We start from the raw sequence: 7,852 nt of genomic DNA, 5'->3' as shown, positions 1-7,852 counted from the left end.
ATCTAGGATATCGAACGCTGACTCACGAGCAACATAGAAGATCTGTTCTGGTATACCATAGTGTAACAAAATACAGTGGAAATCTTTATACCAGATAGTAAGGCGACTTTATATATAACATTGATGACTCCCGGAATAAATACACCTGCTCTATATTTGATATTGGTTGGTTGGTTGTTTTTGTTTTACGGCATATCAACCCTTTTCAGGTTATTTAATGCCGAATCCAGTGATTTTGAAGAACATTTTTTTAAATAAAATATATTTGTTTTTGTTTTTTTTTTCAAGTCGGTTTCTATTTAACCCATACTTGGGACCGTTATAGGTACTACCACTTCGGGTCAGAGTGGACCTGGGAGCAATGGCAATTAAAGGGTGTCTCTACACTCCCCAAAGCCCGCAAACCTGGGCCTCACCATCGGATATAGTTTAAGGTCATATCCAGGACCCTTTGATATTGAACACTTATGCCACTAACGAAATATAATACTTTGTTATGACTATTATGGCTCCCGGGCAACACCGAGTTAGCAAAAGGCAGAGAAGTTCTTTCTCCCGGGCATCGCTGCGTGTAAACACATTTGCTCTTTATACGAAGTTGAGAACTTTTTTTATTAATATACAGTAGAACCCCGAGATACGATGTCCCGAGTATACATTTTTTCAGGTTACGATATGGAATACGATGTTTGTTCGGTTCCTGGTTACGGTATTTGTCCCGTCTTACGGTGGTATTTAAAATCTTATCTGATTATATACATGTGCATTATTATTATATACGGCATAATCACGTTGACACACCGGTTCTCGTCAGATCACCGAAGTTAAGCAAAGTTGAGCCTGGCTAGTACCAGATGGGTTTTGGAATTCTAGGCGCTGTATGTGCTTTTCGCTTATCTCGGCATTGTTTTTAGTCGTCCTGAACCTCCACTTGCCACTTGTATTCAACAATGTCTCCTCAGGAGAGGTGTGGTTGGAGATTGCGCAACTCTTGCCACATAAATTTCACGCGCAGGCACCTTTACAGTGGGTATCCATAGTCTGTCAAGACTGAAGGAAGCCTTGTGTGTATTATATACTATACTGTATTTTTTTATTAGTTTTTAATGGCATATCCCGGGGTTCTACTGAATACCACTTACCAAACCAAAACCTGTAAATTTGTATTTACTTCCCGTTTTGAGCGCTACTGAAACCACCATCCCAAAATAAAGGATACTCCAGCAACCGGCTATAAGCACCGTTTCCGAGTTTCTTACACAGACCCCTTTTCTAGAACAGAAGCCTACGATAATTAAATGATTTAGAAATAAAATGCCGAGCAGATAGAATACATTCAAATTACAATGTTTTCTTTTCGATTTATTGCTAAAAAGTCTCGTTCTCTTTTATAAAATCTGCTCTATAACCTCTTCGGGGAAGCAATTCTTTTATTTTATCCGATTAATTTTCCATAAGAATACTCTTTTAGGTTATATATAAGTTCTATATCTATGCTGATACTCCCGTCGATCTCGACGTATGAGCTCCGCCACAACCAGAGTTGCTCAGAAATCCATACAGATCATTTGTTTATAGTGCAGCTATAGAGCTTATATGCAGCACCAACCACATTTTTTGTACAACTGCTAATCTCAGTTGGTTCTATGATTGCCACAAAACAGACCAGACAGTATCCCTCAGATTTTACATCGGTGTTTTTCGTCACCTAGATGCATGTCTTAACGAAAACTGAGGGTGCGTCTCTCCCAGTGAATTAAACGCGTCCCCACATACCAATCTGGGAATTTCTACGTCCCGGTGCAGTAAATACAGCACCTAGCATTCTCAAATGGTCACCCATGTGGTACTGGCCAGGCTAATCGTTGCTTAATTTCGGTGATCTGGCGAGAACCGGTGTGTCAACGTGATTATGCCGTATATGTTATCTGCAGAGCACACATATACATTCAAAGAGATTCTGATGAGTTGAGAAGTTTACGAATAAATATTAGCTATAAATTTAAAACAAAAATTAAACCCAGAACAGTTAACATGTATAAAAATAACTATTGGATTATCATTCAAACACGGCATTGTTTTAATATATGGTGTTAGTTTTACTCATTTAGAACTGCGACGAAATTTCAAACAATTTTTACAGTTCATAGGTCATCTTGTCAGCTATAGTTTGAAATAAAAATTTTAAATTTTCGTTCATTGAAACAAAAGTTATAATAAAATTACTGGTGTTCAAACGTCTTCAGAATAAGTAAGAAACATGAGAGACAGTTTTTACTGATTGGCTGTTGATTATCATAGCAACTTTTTACACATTGACGTTTTATAGACGATTTCTTCTGATTAGCTGTAGGTTAACATAACAACTTTTTCGTCGTCGACATTTTCATAAATCATAGCGGGAATGTCGCTCGCATGACATCTTATTTGGGTTATATTGAGAGAGTAAACAAAAGTGGTGTTTTTGCCGTGCTTATAATCTTTCGCTTACAGCGTCGCCCGTTAATTCGGTTTCCCTCTTTTTTTGCCGTGCTACGGCTGATAATCTTTCACTTACGACGTCGCCCGTTAATTCTGTTTCTCGCTTTTTATTTGTCCCTTCTTTCTGTTTATTTACTTAATTACGTCTTTTATTTGATTTTTTTATTTAGTGAATTTAAGAAGTTGGTAATATTTTTATGGATTGTTGACAATGTGTATGAAATTGAAAACAAAAAAGAAAATATTATTTCAAAGCCTGGTAAAACCATGGATTACATAGAAAAATGCGAACATGAAAAGTAATATGGTTAATGTTAAACTTAGAAAAGTAAAAAGTCTAATTGTTAAAACTGGAAAAGCAAAAGACAAGATATTCTAGTAAACATTATAATAAATTTATAACTTAAAATATTGCAGCATTAAGAATTTTTTTTTAATTCAACTTAACATTATATATAAACAGGTCGCGTTATATGCATTCCAAAGAAAGGCACTCCTAACAATTTTGACAGCCGGAAAGGGTGACCCTTCTCTTTATATCAGGGAAGAATTATTGTCAAACGGATCGTATGCGAAATGTTGTTGAGCAAAAGCTACGTGAACAAGTCAGATTTCCATTATATCCTTCTTTTGCGGAACAATTTTATGCTGCGCCATATAACTGAGAAACACGTCGAACTTCCAAAGCCCCTTGTCATAATTTCTATAGATTTTTCCAGAGCATTTGACAGCGGTCACTGGTCAACACCATGGAAGATCTTGCACGAGTATAGCCTGCCAGAAAAAAGTTATCACTACCATAGAGCAAATTTATGTAAACTCCAAATGTTGCATACAAACAGAAGATGCTTTCGGGACAAGATCAAGGTGTAGTACCTGTTCTTCAGATGCTGCACTTCTGTTTCTTGTTCTCTTTCGGTGGAGGAGAGATCCTTCACGACTGAGACAATTTTTATTTTTTTACCTTTTCTCCACGTTAAAAAACGACCCTGGTGTCTAACTCTGTCCCGTGGGGAGGCATAGTAAATAGGTACAAACAGAAGATGCTTTCAGCGTTTGGTTTGTGGTGATCACTGGAGTTAATCAAGGATGTTTGCTCTCACTTTTATTCTTTGCCATAGTCAAAAGGAAACCAAGGGTGATACACGGCCATTTGGGAGCCTCATACAGAGCGTTTGGAAGAACACGAGAATCCGTATGTACGAAGCGTGTGTATTGAGTGTCCTTCTCCATAGGTCTGAAATATGGTCTACATGCCGCCCTCAAGAGTTCACGGTTAGTGCTTTCCATACAAGATGTCTTCGATCAATCATTGGCGTGTCAGGGGAGGACAGTATGACGAACGAAGAGCTCTTCAGACGGACAGATTCGGGTGCACTTTCCTCAAGACTTTATAGGACTTCGGTGGGAAGGCCATGTAAACCGAATGTCATGTGAACGCCTACCTCACAATGTATTACAGTACTCGGCTTATTCGTCATCTGCGTCTCAGATTCAAGGATGTGTTAAAGCGAGATTTCGGGGATTTTAGTGTGGAATGTGAGCAATGGACAGCACTATCCCGGGAGCGGGATGCTTGACGACCCAAAATTTATGCCGGGAAAGATAGAGATTAGCCGGAAAATTTAAAAAATAACCCCCAAAATACTAAGAGGCCATAATTTTGAACTCTTTAGCACTGTCGGCGATAGACGTTTGCAAAAGAGAGAGAGTGAAGATGATGATACCACGGGCGTTCATGAGCAGAAACTTCCGACCTTTCAGACGATATTACTACACTAACAGTGAATAGCACTGCACTAAAAGGCATTTTCAACAAGGTCTAAGCTGAAGCAATCAGTATCGGTCTCTAACAAAAGATGCGCTCTGGGACACATCAACCACCTACAAACAACCAAATAAGAAATAAATATAATCAACTTCATCTACGTAGGAAGTTGCATAAAAAAGGAACGCAGTATGAACTGAGCTGCAGTGTTTGATACGTAAGATCCAGCAACATTTGATCATGCCCGCAAAATCTGGAAAAACAAAATATTCACCTTCAGATGTGATGGAAGCCAAGAGAAGAAATAAGACGCGCTTGATTCCAAATATCTTAGAAAGATTCTTGGAATCAGATGAGGCGATCAAATTATCAATCAAGAAGTCAGATTTCGCAATAAAGGTATGCACACTATTTGACTTTCCATGTCTCACTGACTTTAGCAAATAGGGTGCATACCTTTATAAGTATTTGCTAATATTTTCTCTCCTCTGATGAGATGGTAGACATCGAAACCCTATAGGTTAAGGAGATTAATTTTCTAAAGCATTCTTTGTCTTGCTTAGAATAATAAAAATTCTTTGATATGAAACTCAACCACTTCATTTCATTTCAATGAGAGTTTTTGAAATTCTATGAATCACAATTTAATTATATATATATATATATGTATATATATATATATATATATATAGTTAAGTGGCAGTTTTAGTCATTTAGAACTGTTTTAAAACTTCGCCGCTCACTCATTTTTTTCGACTAAATTTCAAGCAATTATTACAGTTCATAGACCACCTTCACAGTCATATTGTGAAAAAGAATGTTCAATTTTCGTTCAGTAAAACAAAAGTTATGATGAATTTTCTGGTGTTCAAAATTGTAAAAATATGTAAGGAGGTCAACGACGCTTTTTATTACTGGTTTCCATAGCAACATCGCCGCGAAAAGAGAAGTCACTCCTGAAACAGTGAAAATGAAAGCATGAAAGGGAGATAATTGGGAGTATTTTATTGAAAGCAGACGAGTGTCGTACATTGTTATTACACAAAGAAAAAGTGAATTTATTGAAAACCTGAAAAGTTATGAATCATAGAACACTAATATGGTTAAGTTTAAACATGGAAAATTAAAGGACTTGTTAAAACCGGAAAAGAAAAGGACAAGAAATTCTAGTAAAAATATAATAAGTTTATGACTTAAAATATTGCAACATTAAGAATTTTTATAAACTCAATTTATAACATTATATACTCAATTCTTAATGCTGCAATATTTTAAGTTATAAATTTAATATATTTTTTACTCGGTTTACTTGTCCTTTTCTGTTCCCGTTTAAACAACTAGTCCTTTACTTTTCCATATTTAAGCTTAACCATATTACTTTTCATGCTCGCATTTTTCTATTATATATATATACATATATATATATATACATATATATATATGCATAAATATATATATATATATATATATTCATGAATAAGACAGTTTTATGCATATATATATATATATATATTCATGAATAGAAGATTACGATTAAGAGTGAAATAAAACTTTGTTACATCATCAAACTAATTAGGAAAACGGGAAAAGAAAATCTCTTTAAGTCATGGGATTTCGAAGCCTACTTCTTTTCATCAGGAGAGGAGAAAAAGTTTTACAAATACAAGAATTTGGCACCAATGACATTCGCTTAGAAATGAAATAAATATACACTAGATGTAAGTGATGCTGATAATGGAGACAGAAAAAAGTACGTATGTTTTTTATGTATGTATGAATATACAAATGGAAAAAGAAACACATTGCCCTTTATAATACAGCAAATGAATATTGGTGTATGCTATATATATATATATATATATATATATATATATATATATATATATATATATATATATATATAATGTAACAAAATAAAACAGATAGAAAGCTTCATATTTGTCGACGCAAAATAACGAGAGGAAATGATTCAAACGAAAGATGCTTTAAATGCAGGTTAGCGATATCAACATTGTAGGAACCATCCAACCTCACCAACTCTGAACGGTTAGTGTAGGTGAAACGCGTGTTCAGTTGACCTACACAGCCAAGTGGAACTGAACTAAGAAGAACCATGTTACTGTTAGTGTTGCTGTTGTTGTTGATGATGATGATGATGATGATGTACAAAGGGAGATAATATATAGTTTTTTTTCTTGCCCTTGACGAGTATACGATGAAAGAAGTCGAGAGACGCACCCTCGCAAGACAGAAAGTGTGTGCGTGTATGTATGTGAAAATGTTTGTCTGCGTACAAAGAGAGTGTGTGTGTGTGTGTGTGTGTGTGTGTGTGTGTGTGTGTGTGTGTGTGTGTGTGTGTGGGAGAGAGCGTGTGCGAGTTTCTGTGTGGGAGAAAAATAGTGTGTGTGTGTGTGAGAGAGAGAGAGAGAGAGAGGGGGGGAACAGAGAGGGAGAGAGAGGGGGAGAGAGGGAAATAGTATGTGCATTTGAGAGTCAGTGCATACGCGAGAAAGAGAGTGTGAATGCGCGAGAGTGTGTGAGAGTGAGTGTGTATATAGCAAAGTGTGTGTCCAGGTGCGAGGGAGCTAGTGTGTGCGTGTGCGTGTGTGTATGCGTGTATGCGTGTATGCGTGTGTGTGTGTGTGTGTGTGTGTGTGTGTGTGTGTGTGTGTGTGCTAATGTGAGTGTGCGCGTGTGTTTCTGTGTGCAAAAGGACTGTGCGTGGTTGGGGTTGGGAAAATAGCGTACATGTGAAAGAGCGAGGGAGAAAGCGTATGTGAAAGAAAAGGATAAAAGTGTGTGGGGGGGGGCAAGAATTTTCTGTTACTCATTTCCCCGTGAGGGCAAAGTTAGAAACGTAATTCGTTTGTTATGTGTAGCTCCACCGAAAGGTCTTCTAGATCTGGATGCAAACGTAAAAATTGTCCCAATCTTCAAGGGTATCAACTATTTACACGATTAAAAGCAAATACTACACTTTACGCGCGAAAAAAAAAAAGAAAAAGATCAAATTTATTTACAAATAAAGCACAAGGTCATCATAAATGTGAAAACTAGATGTTGTTGGTTATCTTCTATGTATCTTAACCTTCACTAGACGCGTTTTGATCTGTTTGGTCAAGTGCAATGTGCCTTTCAATTTTTCGCCATTAGTCCATAATTTCACTTTAGCAATCGACACAATACCACATTTTCTATTAAATTTTAAATCTCCCAAATAATACAACTGATCCTGCCAGAAGGTCGAAGAGTCTACGTTTGAGTCAGACGAAAGCCACGCACGCGTGACGGTTCGGACATTTTTTCTTCAACATCGCTTTTCTCGCCAAGACACGTACAGTGTAGTATCTGCACTCTTATTAAGCAAGAGAAGGAGAAATCCTTCTAAACTGTAGCAGTTGGTTTAAAATCTTAGTCCCATTCACAATGTCATTTTTGTGGAAGTTGAATATTTTCCAAGGTGTAATTAACTTTACCTAGCGACTCATTTATGGATTCTTTTTACTGAGCTGAGGTATCACCCCCATCTAATAACATTTTCGTTTATTTTATTCAAATTATAGTAAATTATTTTCAAGAAAATAAAATCAAATTGATTACATA

This window comes from Euprymna scolopes, chromosome 41, assembly GCF_053919585.1.
Source record: "Euprymna scolopes isolate OS-2025 chromosome 41, ASM5391958v1, whole genome shotgun sequence".
NCBI lineage: Eukaryota > Metazoa > Mollusca > Cephalopoda > Sepiida > Sepiolidae > Euprymna > Euprymna scolopes.
This window is presented reverse-complemented; position numbering follows the sequence as displayed.